This window comes from Apus apus, chromosome 19 (assembly GCF_020740795.1).
Source record: "Apus apus isolate bApuApu2 chromosome 19, bApuApu2.pri.cur, whole genome shotgun sequence".
Taxonomy (NCBI): Eukaryota; Metazoa; Chordata; class Aves; order Apodiformes; family Apodidae; genus Apus; species Apus apus.
The window spans coordinates 4,594,847-4,614,641 of NC_067300.1; the positions used below are offsets into that span (position 1 = coordinate 4,594,847).

The 19,795-nt window shown below is 46.7% G+C and overlaps 1 protein-coding gene across 1 annotated transcript in view; it reads right to left on the reverse strand.

Moving 5' to 3' along the window:
- BRINP1 (BMP/retinoic acid inducible neural specific 1) overlaps positions 1-9,948 on the reverse strand; it is an 86,802-nt gene extending 76,854 nt beyond the window's left edge. Inside the window, exon 1 of the mRNA XM_051636916.1 lies at positions 9,502-9,948. The gene's annotated coding sequence lies outside the window, so the exon portion shown is untranslated. The remainder of the gene's footprint in view (positions 1-9,501) is intronic.
- Between the last annotated feature and the right edge of the window lie 9,847 nt (positions 9,949-19,795).

Here is a 19,795-nt window from a genome sequence, read left to right on the forward strand (position 1 = left end):
CAAATGGCTGGAAATCAGAACCTAGCCCTGGTCTCTGCAGTCACATTTGATCCAATCCTTCAAGAATACTAACTCACAACTCCATTTTAAAGCTCTGATCCCCATTCTTGCCACCTATAAAATTTTATTCCCCTCCCTTCTTTGCTCCTTTCATGAGAAATCAATCTTTCAATAATACAGGTAAACTGCAATCCCACCTCATAGCTAATTTTTTTGCATGCACCTTCCTCATCCATTTTGCATAAGTAAAGCTCCCTTGTCCACCCATCCCCTTTCCATCTTAGCTTATAGCACAATAATCATCACACCTACACCCGTTTTTGGCAGATTTGCAGTGTCACATCTCTGTCTTGTTTCCAATCCAGGAATCAAAGGAATAATTTGTCCTGATGTGGTGAATTGTCTCAGCATTCACACACTTGCCTTGCCAGTGAACTTTGTGTTCCTACCTGCCATGCTTCCCTGCCAGCCCCACTCACACATCTCCCAGAGCTTTATCCCACCTAGACTATATGCTTTCCTCACAGCCCTCAGCTTTTCTTCCTTTCTACCTTTCTCAAGGAAAGGCAGCTTTGTGCCCTGCCTCAGCACCAGCGCAGTGGCCATGAAGGAGCAGTTTCATCTCTGCTGACCTGGGGATGCTAGTAGCCAAGGGGCAAGTGGACCTCAGAAAGTTTCACCTGCTGAAGCTGAGCACCCCTGTCTGGGTTAGTACAGCCTGTGCTCTCCTCCCCCGAACATCTGGCTATGGCAACAGGACAAAAATGGCTGATACTGCAAGGCAGGATTGTGCCCAGCACATGGCACACAGGGTGGGACCTCTCTCTGGGGAGACAGCTTGGGACAACATCAAAAGAGGAGACAGGACACTAATGGGCTTCTGAGCTGGTCTGTCTCCTCTCAGTCACTCCTGTTGGGTTCTGTCTCTAGATGCACTCAGGCATTTATCTCTGCCACAGCCTTCCTGTGTAAGCTTGGGCAAATTCTTCAAGGTGACATTTTACAAACACCTTGGAGGTTGATTTTCCAAGTCCTTAGCATAACCCACTGCAATATTTAAGGTCCTATTTCCTAAATTTTCTGTTACCATGCCACCGACTACCTTCAAATTCTGTCAAGGTCCGAGCACCCAAGCTCCTGTTCCTGCAAACTGAAATGCCTCCACCGGCTTGGATATTTGAATTGATCCTCAAGCCTCATGCTGCACTTCCTCTGGTAAAGAGCAGAGGTGACAACATTCCCTATTTCTTTTCCCCCTCCTCTGGCTGGACTGCAGACCTGTGAGGGCAGGGAGCTTCAGCTGTACAGTACCTAGTGCTGGGAGACTCCAGGAGCATCTGAGCTCTGCACCATCCTGCAGATAACAGTGGTGATAGAGGAAACTGAAATGTGCAGTTCAGGGTCATTCTGCTGCTTATAACACCCCATTTTATGTCCCACTTCAATATCTACTGTAATCAGTGAAATTACTTTTGTGGGAGTTGACACAGAGGAAGAGATTGTTGGATTGATACTCTGTCTGGCATTGATGAAAACCTTTTTATAATACCTTAATCCAGCACCCACTGAAGCAATTTGCTAATCTCTTGCTGACTTAGCTTCTAGCAGGATCGACCATATCCAGTCATATTACCTGGCCAGCCATATTATGTTCTTTCTACATAGAGAGAAAATGTCCTTCCTGACCTCAGGAGATGGTCAGCTTTTGCTTTGAAGCATGAGATCTGATTACCATTGTCCCAGATTTCAGAGCTGCAAATGTTATTAATTGCTACAAAGTTATGAAGCCTTTTACACTTCAAATCCATCCAGACTTTCATCTCAGCGACATCCTGCAGCAGGGAATTGTGTGGCTTCACTATACTCTGAAGAAAGGACTATTTCCTTTTCATTTGCTTTAAAAGTTGTGCCCTTTAATTTTGATGTGTCCCCTTGTTCTCGTACCATCAAAGTGTTAAAATATTTCTGATCACTTTTCATTCTAACCTTCAGATACTTTTGTACTGGAATCCAAATGTCCCTTCTTACTCCTAGCTTTCCCAGACTAGATCAACTATTATTTCCAGGCTTTCCTTATTTAACTTGTTAATATTTGTAAAGCAATTTAAAAGATATTAATACGGCTCAATTATTATATCACTTCTATTTTCCATCCTTCCTTTTAATGTCTCAAGAATCTATCTAATTTGCCATCAATCTCCATTGATTCTCCCTCTGATGATGAGTTATTTTTTATTATGTCCCAGGGAATATTTCTTCTGCCTTCCTGACCAGCATCTTGGAACAAAGAAGCTGAACTCCAATGGATCATAAACATGATTCACTCTGCACTCAGCATGTGTATGGATTTGCTGTTGCTTAGACTTTGATCCTGGAAACAGGTTTCATTATGTCCACGGGGCTCTAATTAAAAATGTGTCTGTGTGATTCAGATTGCAGGATCAGGCCCTTTGCAGTCATGATTGCACTGGGTCAGCAGTACTTGAGCACATGTTTGAAAGCAAACCTGTATTTGTCATTTTTGAGCAATATCTGAGCACTCAATTACATATCCTGCAGCAGTGAGGGCCCCATGCTATGCAAACAGCTGAAGTCCTTCCAGTTACAAATAGGGCAGAAATGGACACTGAGAAATAGTCCTCCTCATCCTACAGAAAGTTGGCCAAGGAAATTCTGTGGTATCAGATCTAAAAAATCCCAAGCAAAATACTTTTGCACACAACTCATAACCAGTTCCAGTGGTACAGAATATTATGAAAACCAAAAGCATAAAAGGACTCCATGAAGAAACAAGCCTATCCAAGGGAGCTTCCTGGTGACATTGCACATGACAGTTATCCCAGGATTGACAACACTCATCCACACCTTCCTGATCCTTTCAATGTCCAAACTCTTTTGGTTAGACCACTTTTCAGTTTTTCCCAGTCCTATTCAGCTCCATCACCAAAACTCCTTCCACATCTCTAGCAGATAGCACAGCAACACTTCCAGTTCCAATCACCGTACTCATCATTAACTCTTCTCCAAGAAGCAAATGAGAGGATTGATACATGTGTCTCTAAATGAACAAAACGGATTTTATCAAGATACCTATGAGAACTGAAACTACCACTATTGGGTTACTTTAAGCCAGCATCATATAAATACTGTGGGAGAATCCTAATTGGTGGGTTTTCCCTCGCTAATTAGATTAATCTATTCACTGGCCTAAAATATGGTACAGCAACCCACTATCATTTTCAAATACTTTATAGTTCTCTTCTAGGAGAGTGGAAATGGCAGATAAACACATTATCAGCATTCTCAGGCATAACACAGCAGAGCCTGGAGTTGTTTTGCAGAAGCAACTCTGAATTTGGACGACATGACACAAGCAATTCTAGAAATAGCTGCTCGTCTTAAGGCTACATTACATGTATCCTGGTTGCTGCTTTTTTATCTCCTTTCACAAGTTTAGCACAAACGTTATGCTATCTTTGTTAGTTCTTGCCTTTGACTTCCTCAGTATTTCTCCAGCATTGTTCAGTCTCACCTTGTACTTCCTAAGCTCTCCCTGCTCCCTCAAAACACACTTTTAATTTTGACTACAAATCTCTCCCAGCACAGAGCAGTGCAAGAAAGGCCTGGAATAACTCTGGCATCCTCAATATTCAAGGTGAGGAGGTGGTCTGAGCCAGGAGGGACCCAGAGCCACATATGTACCCCAGCATATGTCAGAGGACTTTGCTCACCCGCTCACCATCTGTACCTGCCTGAAGAGCAGTCACATGCTGAAAGCAGCCAGGCTGCTCCAGCACTTGGATCCTGCATCACTGCTGTTTATTCCACTGATCTCAGAAGTTCAGCTAAAGATTCACACTTCCTTGTCCTCATTCTCCTGCCTGTTCTGAACTTTCAGCACCTTCCCTAGGGTTACACTGCATTTCCTTCCATCCTTCCTTGGTTTGCTTTAGTTTCTTTGTAATTTTCTAATTATTGCTCAGAACTATTGAACAAACTTATTTTATTTGTTCTTCTGATCCTGGCAGCCACACCTGGAAGGAACTGTCTGCACAAGACAATGGTTTTAAAGCTCACCCTCCCCATCGTGCACCTTGCTTAGCAAGTCAGTATCCACAACTGCAAGGATAAATTACCAGAAAGGTCTCCAGTGTTAGCAATGAATCTGACAACCTCATACACAGCTCCAGCAGGGTAAAAAGAGGGCTAAATGAGATCAGTTGTGCAGACTCAGGACTTCTGGCCAAAGCTGCATCCAAAACCATGATGGACACAGCAGAGAGTAGGCCAGGGAAGAAAGAGATCCTCACTCACCATGAAGCCAGTTAAGTCCCCTGGCTTCAATGGGCTGTGGTGATTTATAGCAAGTGGCTCCAAGCTTTTCACAGGTACTCGCTGTACAACCTGTTTCAGCTGTAATATGCACAGATACAAAAGCCCAAGCTATAAGAAGATCTGCCGTAAGGCTCCGGGCTTTGTCTTTAACAAAAAACAAGTGAGAGAGTGCACTTCCTATCAGGATAGCCATGAGACAGGTCCCAAGCATGAAGAGACTGCAAGAACCAGAGCTACTACCCAATTTCCAGCAGAGTACAGGAGAATGGATGGAGTGCTAGAGCTCCCTCTGCTCCTATATTCTGTTTTGATTTCCAACAAAAAGCTCTGCTGGAGCAAATTGTTCTTTTCTGGAGCTTATGTGTGAGAACCTCTCATAGCTTGGTTTGCAAGCTTCTGTATCATTGCTTGGTGTCAGCCCAGAGCTGGCTTTGTTGCAATTTGTGAACCTCTGAGAGGAAAGATGTCACAGTGATGCCAACACTCCATCGAACTCTGCTACCACACAGAGAGAATTCGTTCTAGGGATTTAAAGCCTTATGGGTGCTCCTGGCACCTGAGTTCCTACCTCTGCCCAGCCTTTCTATCACCAATATAAACAGTGAGCAATAACAGTATGTGTCTGGCAAAGGCTATTCACTCTGTCCTCCTCTGGAGGCCAGCATTTGAAGCTGTTTTAGATTATTTCCTCCGATCAGTTGCTGCTGCTCTGACTTAGTGTTATTTCTATTGCCAGCGCAAGAGGTGATCCATCAGCAGTGCAAGTAGTTGTTGTGTTTTTTTCTGAAATAGGAGCAGGGAGTTGTGTGGGAGAGTTTGAGCATTGGGGAACACTATGTCAGCACCTCAAGATGTGCCATCAGCAGAGCCACGGGGGCACTGGTGCCACCCTGGGTACCTCTGTCACCCAGCGGGCCTGTCAGCAGCCACAGCTGCAGTGTGTGCATAGCTAAGCTCTGGCAGCTGCACCTTGTAGGCAACAATAAAATGGATGTAGAGCACATGACTTCAGAAGAACAAATAGCAAAAATAAATAAGCATCTTGCTCGCGCTCCTGTGATGCTGCTGGCAGGTCCTGCCTCAAGGCTGCAAGAAAACAGCTCACTGAGAGGAGGGGCTGCAAAGGTTTGGACTTGTTGTGTTGAGCTCCCCAACCCAACTGCAGAGGGAATCCTGGTTCTGACTCTTAGCTCCTTTTCAAAATGAAATATTTATGTCCAATTTATGCCACCTTCACTTAGGATCTGATCCCGCATCCCTGAAGTAAACTTGAGTTCTTCAGTTGTCTTTGGCTCAGTCTAAATCAGCTGTTCCTCTGATTTCTGCTCTCCTTTTCCTCCCTCCCACTACTCCTGACGCTTTTTTCTCCTCTGAAATAAATATAACTTAGCCCATCAAGTCAGCCACAACTACCACACACTCCAATCTTGGTGAATGTCACCTGGTTTGTCTGGCCCAGCTATGCCTATGTTTGACTCTCTCCAAGTAGAAGAACCCAGCAGATATATCCAGATTCCTTCCCCAGCCCTTGAGTCATATTTCCCTTCCCTGTGCTGATGACAAGCTGCACCTTGGGCCCAGCAGGTTGGCTGGATATGGCAGGGCACAGTGAGCAGGGATAAACCTCCCCTGGCATCCAAGAACACCCTGGGGTAAAACATCTATCTGGGAGGAGATGCTCTGTCCTGACTCAGCTCAGCACCATTTGGTACCTCAATATCCTGCTTTGGGCAGCAGCCATCTTCCAGGCAAGAGGAAGAACTGCAGGATCAGCCCATGGTCCATGGGGCTATTTAGAAGGCAGGTCTCCCTGTACATGGGTATTCTTGCTTTCTGGGAGGCTGCTCTGTGTGGCCTGGAAGGAAACGGGCCAAGGTCCTTACTGTTGTTAAAAATCTCATGATACTTTTGCAAGAGGGATGGTGTAAATCAAACCACAGGGCACAAACTACCTAGCTCTGGATAATTTATATTCTGCCTCACTAAGTTCATCTCTGCACTTTCAATGCATGAAGTGATTTTTCACTTCCCCTGTAGTATTTGCTGGCACGAAAAAGCTGCTGGGCTCGGTCCCAGAAGTAGCTGCATTTCATCACTGGGTAAAAGATTCCTGCATGTTATCAGGCCGGATCCTCAGCAGAGTTTCCTTACGCACCCGCGGGATTGCAGCGGGGAAGGATCCGGCCCAGCCCCATTCAGCTGCACCTGGGCTCCCGGCGCAGAGCGCGCCCGGTGGGTGCTGAGCCTTCCCCCTCTCCCGCCCCCGGGTTATTATTAGCTCTTGGCTCCGGCTCCGCGATGCCGGGGCTGGGGGGGTGGGAGGCAGCCGGTCCCCGCTCGGCTCCGCGCTGCTCCGCGCACCTCCCGGCGCTGCGTGGAGCCACAGCGCCCCCTCCTGGGGCAGGGCGGAGCCGCGCGCCCCGCGCCCGCGGAGAGGCCCGCGCCCGCGGAGTCCTTCTCTGGGGGGGGGGGGGGGCAACCGTTGTAGACCTCTCTCCTCCCCCCCCAACACCGGTTTTTGCCTGCCAATGTGCTGCCTCGGGGTGCTGGGGGGCTCTGCACCCCATTTCTGATCTTTATTAATTTGGGGGTTTTAATGATTTTTTTTCTCCTGCTTTCTTAACATCTCTGCAGCAGCTGCAAACACAGCGTCGAGAGAGAGCCCGGGGTAAAGCCTAGAAAGCCACATCCATTTTCCTGGAGGCGGGCAGGATGGGGGGGTGCCCGGCTAGGATCAGCTCCTGCAGTGCTCTGGGAGTGGTGCCCCCCGAGCAGACACGCAAGGATTTGGCTCTGAACTGCTTCTGTTCCGCAGACAGCAGTGATCCCTGCCTGCTGCCAGCTCCATTCCACGTAGTGTTTAGCATCAGCCTTACACATACTTGCAGTGTAGTAAATAGGGGAGGTGAGGCAGGAGCACAGGTAAACTCTCCCTCATCTCTTTTGGGACCCTTTTTACCTATAACAACCCAATTATACCATATGTTCCTCCTTTTCAAAGTTTTAGCACAGACTTTAGTCAGCCTCATCATATTCCTGCTCTTGGAGGACTAGGCCCTGTGGAAATAGAGGAAAGGAAGGAAGGTCAGAGGGGGGTGTTGTTTGAATGCATCTAACACCAGTGTTATCATCTCTCCTGCACACGCTGTGCTGTTTCTGGTGGAAGGGACTAGCAGAGACACAGGAGCATTTGTAGTCTGGGGATGGGAGGGTCTTGCTCCGAGTCAGAAGAGGACTGAAGTGCAGCCTTGCACTGTGTGTGTTCAAGCTACAGATGTGGTTTTGCCCACATACGTCCTCACGCAGGGAAAAAAAACACCATAACTCCAGCAGATCACTCCCCAATACTTCCAGTTTCCAACTCTTGATCAGAGGGAACATTATGGGTATGGGCTTGACACTGCTCCCCCCAGCCGTTCCTCCCCCTCCCCTGTCTGAAGCTTGTCTGCCTTTCCAGGAGTGAAACCATGACTGAGTTCAGGGAACACGCAAAGAGCAGTAAAACAAAGGTAGGCACACAAAGTGTAGCAGGCTTTTTCTGCTGAGTCGCAGAGGGCTTTGGAGACAGACAAACCCCAAATCAATGTTTGGAACACACTGCAAGGGAGAAGACTACCTGCAAAGGAGACAGCATGTGTATGCTCACGGGAACAGCTGAATGTTTGATTCCCATAGTAAGAATATCAATGCAGTCAGTGCGTGTTGGTGTGTAGATCCAGGCTGTGTGTCTGCGTGCGGGGGAGCTGCGGGGCTGCACAGCAGGAGTAGGTGCTTGGATCTTGTGAGAGCCAGACCCAGGAGCTGTGTTCAAGCACGAGGTGGACTGTGCAAGTTCAACAGCATGTGTGTTGTGTGTTAGCATGTACATGCATGTGAAGGAGACCACGGCTGCTGGTCTGTGTAGTGTGTGGGAGGGAGAGAGCCTGGATTTGTCCGTTACTCACAAGCAGATCTGGTATTTTTCCTTTATAAGGTATTAAAAAAAAAAAAAAAGTAAATCCTTTCCAATTTCTTGCACCAAAGCCTTGTCTCCTCTTTACTTCCTACCTCCACCTCTCATGATCTCCTAAATACTTCTCCACAACTCCTGAGAAAACAGCTTTACTGCCATGCACAAATTATTATTATGCACCCAGATGAGCAGCCAGAGGAAAGGATGAAGGACCCTTCTGTCCTACCCAGTGCAGATGTCAATCACCAGGCTAAATTAATACAAAACAACTGCCAGCATTTCATCTGCAGCTTGTTTCTCTCTCCACGAAGAGGAGAGACTGCATCTAAGAAGTGACATTCCTTCCTCTTCCCCACTCCCAGGTAAAAACACAGAGGGACTCTCCAATGCCAAAACACACGGACACCTTCAGCCCTCCTCACTTCAGAACATCACTGGGTCTTCAGACCCACGCTGTGCTGGACCTTGGCAATGATGCAATGGCGTGGGGATGTCCCCTGTCCCCCTATTCCCCATGGACTGGAAAATGCAAAGTTATGCTCCACAGCAGCCTCTCAAGCAGCGCTGAGAGCTGAGCAGGGAAAAACCAATCTCCTGCGCTGTGGGATGCAGGCCCCCCGCCATCGCTGCCCGCCCCCGGCTCTGCCGCTACCTCCCAGTCCCCACCAGAAGTAGAAGCAATCAGCCCAGTGTGGGATTCAAGGCGACAGACTTTTCTTTTTCCTCCGCGATTTGCTTGTCACTCGAGAAAACGGAGCAGCGGATGAAGTGGAGATGACACCATCTCCTTGGGGATGATCCCCCCCCCGCTCCGGGGTGTACCGATACTCCGGAATACAGATGGAGCCTGGCTACCTCCCACCCCCACCTCGCCGCCAGCCCAGCCGAGTCGGGGGCTGAACGCCCCTTGCCGGGCATCCTCCAGGGGCTGCGTTTTTCCCAGTGCCCCCAGTCTTCCCAGCGCCAGCGAATCTCGCCCAGCACACACAAATAGCTGACGGGGCTACAGGACTTCTGCCACCCACCCCCCCCTTCTCCGTAACTCCGCGCTGCCCACGGCGGCGGTGCAAGGCAGAGGCGAACGTGTCCGCGGCGGAGGGCGGAGAGGGACCGCGGGCGCGTTACACAACGCGGCGGAGGCAGGACGGGGAGCGCGGGGGGGGCCCGCGGCGGGGCCGGGCATCGCTGCAGCCGCAGCGCAGCGCTCGCCTTACCTGGTGCTAATGTCCCTCTCTGACGGAGATCTGGTCGCCCGTGGCTTTTATTCGGCTCGGTAGGAACTTGTGGGAGAGCTTCTCTGTCCAGCTCGCATACTGGGTGCGGGGCTGATAATGCAGGCGTGAAAATCCTGGGGCTCTAGCAGTCCTTTTCATGCTCAGACAGAAAATCCCCTTCCTTGATCCAGATCGCGGGCATTAAGGGCAGAGGCAAAAAAAAAAAAAAAAAAGTAAAAAAAAATCCTTTTTTTCCCCCCTCTTCCTTGCTTTTTTTTTTTTTTTTTTTTTCCCTTTCCTTATTCCTGTGCCCCCCGTCTCTCTTCTGCTGCTCAGTTCGTAGCCATCGGGGGAAGGAGCAGAAGCAGCAGGGAGAATGGAGAGGGGGTTAGAAATAAAAATGAAAAGGGCTCCAGGAGGGAAGCGGGAGGCTGGGCTTGCCGCCGGGGGAGGGGCTTGGAGCGGTCTGGAGCGGATGAATGGGGAAGAGGAAAGCAGGGAGGGGCCCTAGCCTGGCCATTTTATTCTAAGAAGTGTTTTGTACATAATTAGGGAAGGGGGAGGGGCGGAAGGAGGCAAAAAGGAGGGACTTCAGCTCCGGCCAGACGGAGCCTGGGCCGTGGGAGAGGAAGATGAGACCGTGAAGGGCCGCTGGACGGGGCTATGGGGGGGATCTAAACTTGCCTGTTTAGCGGATTTTGGCAGGAGGCTGCAGCGGAACCGGCTGCGATTCCAGGCAGCCTCCATCCATTTGCTATATTATTTTTTTTTACCTCTTCCTCCTCCGATCCCCCTCTTCGATTTTCTCCTCACCAGAGCCAGGCAGCCAGCGGGCTCCATCCCGCCGAGCAGGGGATGGATTTAGGGAAAGGGGGGGTGGGGGGGAAAGGCTGCCCCTCATCCTGACTCCATACTGCGGGGTTCCTACCTCCTCTAGGGGACGGGGCCCCGGAGCCGCAGCCTCCCGGCCCCGCCACTCGGGCGCGGTTCAGCACCGCGGACAGCGCCGGGCGGGGCGGCTGCGGGGCCGGGAGCGCCAGGCGGGAGCTGCGAGCGGGACCTCCGCCCGCTGCCTCCCGGTCTCGGCCCCGCTGCCTCCCGGTCTCGGCCCCGCTGCCTCCCGGTCTCGGCCCCGCTGCCTCCCGGTCTCGGCCCCGCCGCCCAGGGCAGAGCTCCGCAGCTGCTGGGAGCGAGCCGGGATGGAGGCGACAGAGCCCAACCGAAGCACCCCGGGCAGCCGGCTGAGCTCCCGGCCCGGCTGCTGGGCTGGGTCCGCACGGCAGCGTGAGCGAAACTCCCCTCTCTGCAATTGAGGAAGGTGTATGAACGGAGATGGGGCTTGCCTCAAAGGCATGACCCACCCAGGCGAATCTCAGCAAAGGCCACCCAGCGTAGGGAGAGAGTTTAACAGTTCCTGCTCTTGGGTGAGGTTTCTAGCCAGGGACAAGCCCAGCTGTGCTGACACGCCGGGAAGAACACAGGCACCTTGTGCAGAGCATACAGGGCAATGAAGGTAACAGGAGATGCTCTTCTTCCATCCCCCTTCTCTAGCCTGCAAGGACACACCGTCCTTCTCTCACCCATCCCCTGTGGCTACATAACATTGTCTTAAGCTAAATCTTCAGCAAATCTTTCCTAAGCAGAATTAGCAGCTGTTTGGTTAACTCCAGGCTGTTTTGATAGGGCTGAAGCTTAGCTTATCTCAGTTACAGTGTACCCAAAGCTCCCGAGTCTTACTTTTTTCCAAGTGACTGTTCAGCTGCAAAGCACGCTTCCTAGTAAGCCATCCCTGATCCTGTCACATTGGCTTAAATAAAAGGCAGAAATTATTCTCACAGATTCCCCTGGTATGAGGCCACAAAGGAATGGTTTACACCACAGCAGAGAAGATTGAGGGATCTTGCACAGAACATGAATCTCCAAAGCACTTCTTTAAACCCCACCATTAATTTGTTTATCACCAGTTTGTTCTTCCATTAGTGCTCTTGGAACTTACCAGAAATGGAAGAGGAATCCTTCTGTCCTACATGAAGTAGTTTGAAATGAAAGCAAGTTATCCATGAACAAGAGCTGTAGTCACGTGGGATCTACCAATTCAACTAATGCAACTGCCCTGTGTGTCTTTCCTCACTCATCTGAGAAGGCTGTTGTGCGATTTGGTCTAGCAGGACCTGGCATCACCCAGCCTGGGAAGAGAGGATGAGAGAAAACAGGTGAGGTCATAGTCTTCAGGCACCCAAAGATCTCACAGAACTAGAGAACAATACTCTCTACTAACATCTTTTTCCAGAAAGTCAAAGTCAACAAACTCTTGGGGCCAATGTCCTGACTGGAAATTAGAATTGCTATAAGTATTGTAAAAATATAGTAATAGGAAAACAGCAAACAAAGCAAAGGCTCATCTTGCTCATTGTTTCCCTGTCTCAGAATATTTTCTCTCTTCCCCCTCCCTCCCCCCCCAGTTCATACACGCACTATCACTGCCTCTTTCCCAGAAGCTTTCACTGTCTCTGTATCAAGAGAGGATTATTTGGTGCATTGAGTATTCAACATGTTCTCTTACAGTATTGTTGAGTTCAATGAGCTTTGCTCATCTGAATGGACACTCACTGCATAGTCCACTGGTTTAATTTGCTGCTTTGGAAACCTAAGCAGGTTACAGCATATTTAGCTATGTGTCTGTTCTAATGTGTCAAAGATAAGGTTTCTGGATGTCATTTTTAAAAACAAAATTATTTCACTTCAGTAGCTTTCTCTTTTCAGTGGTCTCTTCTTTTTAGTCTTGGATATGTCAACTCACCTTCTCCAAGCAATGAGCAAAGCCTGGATCTTCACCCCAAATCAGCAAAGCTCCATTGAACAAGAATTTCTATTTCTCTTTCCAGTAAGACAATTTTGGGGTTTGGTTTGTTTTTGTTGTTTTGGGGTTTTTTTTGTTTTTTTTTTTTTCTTTTTAGCTAGTAACAATTCCAGCATGTCCAATCCTCTTCTTCTCCCTTTCTTTCAACAGTTGTCCTAAAAGCAATGTTTAGAATTTTGTTGTTGTTTTGTTTTGTGAGTCTAAGATTCTGAGTGATAATAGTCCTCCCATGAAAGGGAGATGCATCCACCCTGACAAAGACCTTGATAAAGATTGTGGCTTCCCAGCCCTTATAACCTGATGACTCTCACTCCAGGCACTTCCCCTGCTTTTTCACCATGCTTGGAGGCAGCCAATTAGAATTGACTCTAGGTCAGACTCGACTGGGGTATAAAGCAAGACCACCAGACCCCCCCTGTGTGGTGGTTCCCCTGGGAGCAGCCGTCTGTGGGGACAAGCCCCCGGGAACGTCTCAGGATCGATCACCCCTTCAGTGAGGAATTAATACTGGATAGGTCCTGGAGTGAGCCCTCAGCCTCTTTGGGTGAGTGAGTCCATCTTCTGGGTACTTAAGTGGGAGGTTTTTCCCTTTTGTGCACATTTTGTCATCTTTCTAAGAGGACTGTTCGCAAAACTGAGTTCTTAAGTCAGGATGTTCAGTATTATGTTCCTGCCTGAACTTATGGTTTACTTTTATTCTAGATACTTTCTGGTTGGAATAAACCTCCATTTTGAGTAGGTGCCCTGTTTGTTTTGTGGGTGCCTCTGCCTGGCATCTGGGCTTGTGGTTTGCTTTAGTTTGTCAATGTTTGAGTGACTGCTCTATCTGCTTTGGGTACCTCTGCAACACCATGGAGAAAATAGAAAGTAGTCAATCAAGGGAGGATATGAAGGAGAACAGAAGTTCACAAGATATGTAGTGAAAAAAGAGTCTTCCATTTGAAAGGACTAGATAAAACAAAAAATATGGTGGTTGAAAGGATGGGAAAACAGTCACTCGGACTATTAAAAGTTTAGGAGGGTATGACATGAACTTAGAAGCAGTGTCCATGATGTTCACATAACAGCTGCCACAAAAATGGGCTAATAAGTTTCTACTCTGTGCTCCAATTGTGCTGTGGGTGTGGGTTCACTATGGCACACAACTGAACACTGCACAGCCACTTGCTCATCTCCACTTCCCACCCCAGCAAGATGGAGGAAGAAGGAAAGAGAAGTAAAAGCAAGAAAACTCTGGGACTAAGAGAAAAAATGTCAAGGGACGCAAAAGAAATCACTCACCACTGCCCAGAGGTGGACCAATACCCAGCTGGTTCCTCAGCAAAAGGTGGGTAACCAAACTGAAGTTCCCATTGTTCAAAGTGTTCTGCAGCAGCCAGAACATCAGCATGTTAATAGCATTGTTTGGGTCACAGCTCCAGGACACAGAACCACATGGATTGCTACACAGAAAATTAACTGTCTCAGACTGGGCAGTACAAAGTGCCATCGTCTAGTGAGCACTTCATTTCTAGTTGTGATTCTCCAGCAAAAACTCACTGCAGAGTCCCAGGAGTTGATGAAGATAACCAGACCCTACCCTGAGTTCTTCTCATGCTACAGGCAACCTTTTTCCTTCCACATATCCTGTTGCCTTCCTTGAGGATACAGAATGTATTCTTGTCAAGGTTTTGCAGACTTCTTTGTTTATTACAGGCTAAAAATGGATTTAACCTGCTTTGTGAGTGTTGTATTGATATCCTGGTGATCTCCCAGTCTCTTGTGAAATTTATTTTCTCTTTCTCCTCTGCAAACAATATCATAATAAGTAGTGATCTTATTTAAACTGTGCTTTGTGCTGGTTGCAGAGAAATCCAACTCCTAAACACCAACCATATCAATTTGCTGGTGGTATCCTTTACGTGTGGGTGGGTGTCTCTGTTCACAAAGCAGGGAGGGATGATATGAAGGGCTGTGTGGCCAAAGAAACACCAGGCTGTTTGGATCAGAAATCTGCGAGTGGGCTCAAGGATCAGGGCTGAGGGAAGGAGCCAGCAGAGACTGTTTCTACCATCCCCTGTGCAAAATTACAAGTTTACAGTCATGACTTGAGGAAGGGAACCACACTTTGACTGAATTTCTAAATTTTAAGGGGATGGAGCTAGAGAGGAGTTGAATACTTTCCTCTAGATCTTGCTGAAGTGCACAGAAGAGCAAGCAAATGAAGCCCTCTGCTGCTTTTCCAGTCTTAGTCACAAACCTGTCCTCTTTATTGGCAGTCTTCTGTGAATATTGTTCCTATTGTCTGGTACCAAGTACAAGTCATCAGTATTCATCACCTGCAGCTTAGTTTCCTTCTGAACTTGGAGTAAGGCTTTCAAAAGGGAACTACTTGTAACTCCAACCCACCATGAGCTGTACACTGCACAGGAGGCTTCAAGCCTCACTCTGCCTCTGTCTGCAATCACAGCACTTCAGACCACTCAAACTGTTGGGAGATGAAACTCTGGTGCAGTCAAATGCAAGGACTAGTGTGTTCAATTGAGCTTCTTTTTTCCTTATTCCTCACTTCAATACATCAATGTTCTTGCATCTGTTTCACACCTCTCAGAGCCCCAAAAGTGTTCATGGCAAAAGAGATGGCAGAGGAAGAGGCATTGGTATCTCTCCATCTTTGTGAAGCAGGCAGGAAAAGAAATAACATAGTTTGACTAGCAAGGGTTGCTGGAGGGAGTGGACAACCACTGCCCACCATAGTCTTTCTGAGCTAACTTCTGGAGCATGTCAAAGGGAGTTGGAGGGTCAGTGCTGCTTTTCTGATTTACCCAGGAGAAGCCAGCGCACACCTAGCAGGGCTGTGCTAAGGCTGTACAGTCAGATGCCAGTACAGAACAACAGTACTAACCACAGCAAAAAAATCAAATTATGACAGATGTACACATCTGACAGCACGACTGGGAAATTGATGCTGATCTATTTTAACTGGGTGGGCAAGTTTTTCTCAGCTTCTGGAAGGGATGGCACAAGATCTTTGCATTTTAATCTGTGCATTATAAATAAAAGACCAAGCTACCTGGCTACCTACCAGACAACAAAGGTGGTAAATTCAATTTTCTGGAATCCAAGGGCCCATATCACCAGGACAGGGAGTCCAGCAGTTTACAACAGATTCATGGAACCCAACTGCACATTTTCATCCACATCAGTCTAGGTCAGAATGGACTAGCATCACTGTCTTTGCAAAAACCTATATACCTGGCAAGTACTGAATACAAGAAGAGAAGCAGTAATTTTTTCTTCCCCACCCCCTGGTGTCATTTATTATTTATTTAGGAGAAAATCTGAATTTGAATCACTAAGGAATAACATGTTTTAGAGCATGCTGCTGCTCTGAGATAACTGCACTTTGCCTCAGGTGTGCAGTGAGTCATGGGGTTGATAGCTGGTGCATACCAGCACCCTGAGAAGTGGGGTTATTGTTACCAAGCAGTAACCACATGCCTTGAGCAGCCTTATTTCTCACGTTCAAAGGTGACTTTTCATCTTGCTCAGAAAAAGTTGATGCAATCGATTTTCAGGAACTATTTTGAAAGGCACAGGCCTAAGTGTTTTACAAAACCTCTCTGCACATATGCAGTCTCTCAGACTATTCTGGTTAGTGGTCAGAACAGGAAAACAAAAATGTTCAGGAATCTGTTTGCAGAAACATGGTCAGGTAAACAAAGAATGAGCTGTGAGGTACCTATCTAGGAACAAGAGCTTCGTGTGTGGTGTGAAACAGCTGCTAGACTGCTCAGGTGTAGCTTTTATGCCAGTTTCCCAAGCAGCATGTTAAAGAGTGTGTATAAAAACTTCACCTTGTTTATTTTATTTGGATGCTTCCCAAAACAAATCTTGCTACTTACTCTGTGCATGCACACCTCTCCCTGAGCACTCCTGAGCTCAGCAGCTACCCTGAGCAGCTCTGCTAATGGTGATATTACAACCATGAACCTTTCCCACGTGCTGCTTCACCTCCTGCTGCCCAGGCACACTCTGGTACCAGCACATTCCAGCTTTCCATGCTGAATACTTCATTAATTACATTTTTTCAGGAGTGGGTTAAACATGAGGCAGAAATTCAGTCTAGGGGATCCTGCAGGTTCTTATTTCTTATATTTTCCCCTCTTGATATCCATTTGTCCACAGCAGCTCTGAACCAGCCCTGATGTCTCCTCTATAGCACTGGCAGCCCCCATGTCCCAGTGCTGTTACAGCTGATTCATATCCTAGGTTCATTCTTTCAAACCAACACTGGTTTTTGGTTGCTAGCAATCAATTCTGCACTGGGACACTCAAGGCAACACAAAGGGCTGTAGCTGTCAAGTGTTTCTTTATGTAGTGTTCATTTCTCAGCTTCAAGCTTTTCTTTTGCTTGTGACACCTCCAGAAACAAACATTTCTTTCCCTGCTAGTTTGAGATCATCTCTCTCCAAGCCAGTCAGCACTTAACTCTTCCCATGTTTCTGGAGGAAAATCACCCAGTTCACCTCTGGAGGGAGTGACCTATTGCATGAGATGTGCAGGAGCAACTCAGACACCTGGGTTCTATTTTTGGCACTCCTGCAGATTGGCCATAACCTCAAGGGGATCACTTAATTCTTCTTTGCTTCTGCTTCCATCTATGTACTACAAGTGATAATACACCAGTCTAATGATTGTCAGTGTTATTCTTGTTTGTATAACTTTCTCCTAGAACCCAAAACTGAGCTACCTGTGGTTGTCCACCCAGCTTTTTACCTACATGGCAGCATGAAGGCACAATGGTGTCCACATATTCAGGTATTTGTGGGAAGTGTTAGTACTGAGAACATCCTGGTTCCACCTGAATCATCAATCCTGCAGTTTCCCACATTAGCCAATGCTAACTCACTCTGCCAAAGCCTCATTTAGCTTTATAGATCATCCTGAAGGAAGTTAAGGCTTGCCCAACAGACCTCAGTAGCACAACAGGTGAGCTCAAAAGGAAGCAATATTCACCCTGTTGTTTTTGAGAGGGATGTAGAAAGAGTATGTCTTACACTAAACTAGAGGCAGAACTGGGACAAGCCCAGGTATTCCAAGCCTCAGCTAAACATCTTTAATCTCCAGATCATCCATCCTTACACATACACTGACAAAAGCTACTATGTAAGGGCAAAGTAATAAGTTTCATTCTCTTTCTTTCCTTGCTGCTTCACCAATAGTCAATCAATACTGTCATTAAAGCTCTGGGAATAGGTTTACTTGGTTAATCTGTACCTTGAGTAGAACACAGAGAGAAAGGGAAACAAAACCCCCACAATCATGTAGTTCTTCTACAGCCATCACCAGTCCCTTTGTTTGGAAAAAGGGGTGCATCTATGGATGTTTCTCTCACAAATGAGAAGGCACACAGGTCTGGGTCTTCAGTAGGTATTTGGAGATATTTCTCACTGGTGACAATTTGTAGGTGGGTCAGATTTAGAGTATAAACTGAGATATCCCTTAAAAACCTGGCTTATTGTATACTTAGTGTATTCCTTTAACAGACTTATGCTATCATTAAGTATTCTATGGAAGAAGGAAGCCATTGTGCCCACTTAACACCGACCTCATTAGCTTTGCTGAGGATTTATTTAACAGGTTTATTCTAAAAGTTTATTCTTTAAACATCTGATAACTGATTTGTTATAACTCTTTTTAATGAGTCTGTCTTCCTCTGTTGGGTTTAATTCTTTTAGCTGCTGCTCTGTAAGGTTTTGCATCTATATAGAAGGCTGATTGTACAGTGTTTAGGCTTTGATAAGCTTTATTCTTATAGAGGATATTCATTTCAGTGTACAGAACTGGGTGGATGTATCTATCTTCATGTGAATAGGAATGTGTGGAAGAAGAAACCCTTTTTGTATTGCATTTCAGTATGAAACCTTTCATCTCAGTGAGGCCCAAGCAGTCTTACAAACTATCTCCTGCAAATCTTGCTTGCTGAAAGGAAAGACTCCTGTTGATTTCAAGTGGGTTTCTAATCAGACCTATAGACAAAGCTCCAAACTGATGCTTTCACCAATGAAACGGTAAGGCAGGAATTATGCACAAGACAACCCCAAATGTCATCCTGCTTTTATACCCACGGCACCCTGAGGTGCCCTTAGGTGACAGGCAGAGATGCTCTCCAGGGTTGTACAAGAGTACAATGTTATGACCTAGCACTGCTCTGACCCTGACGCTGGAAGTGAGACAGATTCAAATCCTCAAGTAGGCAAAGTATCCTGTTACAGCCTCTTCCTGAGAAGGGGTAGGGCATGTCAATCACAGAATTGTCTGGGTTGGAAAAGACCTTTCAGATCATCAAGTCCATCCATTAACCCAATATTGCCAAGTCCACCACTAAGCCATCCCCAAGAATGTGCATAGATGCACACTTGGTTGCTTTGTGTATCTCCAAATGCCTCAGTTCTGAAAGTACTTAAAGAAAACATAAATTTTGCTTCACTCTAATGAGACAGTTTCCATATTACTCCTGCAGGTAGGGAAATTCAAGCAAGAGCTGCCAGAGAATTAATCAGAATTGCCCCATGAATCACTGCAATAGATTTTAGCTTTCCCAGCCCTGTTCTGTGATCTCAGGCTGAGTTCTCCACACAGAAAAAACATCAGCTTGTTATAAACTAAAAGAGGGGAAAATGTATTATGTATTGTATGGCCTAAATGTATTTAGGCCAAAATGTATTATCTTTCCTCATACTTAAATAGTAGGAATTATAATTAATACATAATGGAATATTTGAGCATCATTTACGTATTCTACATAGCTATAACTAGGAAATACAGTTAATGGGTTTTGACCCATTAAGCACCATTTGATTCAGGTCTTAGCAGACAAACTCCTCTTTTGATGAGGTTATTCCCAGTCACATTCAACCAGGACGTACCTCAGCTACAGAGAGCACTGAAATGGATGTCTGATGGCAGACTTGTGTGTCATCTTTAGAATGTCATTCTTCACAGCAGAGAAAAGAAGGTTCAGGAACAATCCGACACACTTGCCTCTTAGATGCTGTGAATTTGCTGTAAGAATCAAGTAAGGTCTCTGTGGAAAGGAGGGAGTGAATGTAGGTATATGTTTGTGTGCACACAGGGAGACAGAAAGCCTCAGTCTTCTAGATTTATTTCATAACACTTCAGAAAAGGTAGAAATATTCTTATTTTTATAGATGAGAACCTGACAGACCAAGGGAACTTATCCATAAAGTAACCTAGAAAAGGTGTGTCTAGACAGTAAATATAACTGTTGCTTCTAAAACAGTAAGTTTGTTTCCTAACCCTTGGATCAACCTTCTTCTAATAGAAACTTTCAGCTCATAGTGCCTCTAAACCCACAACTTCCTAAGTGAAGAATTAACTAACATGACTTTGTGTATAAAAGTAGTCTAGACACCCTGGACATAACTGGCT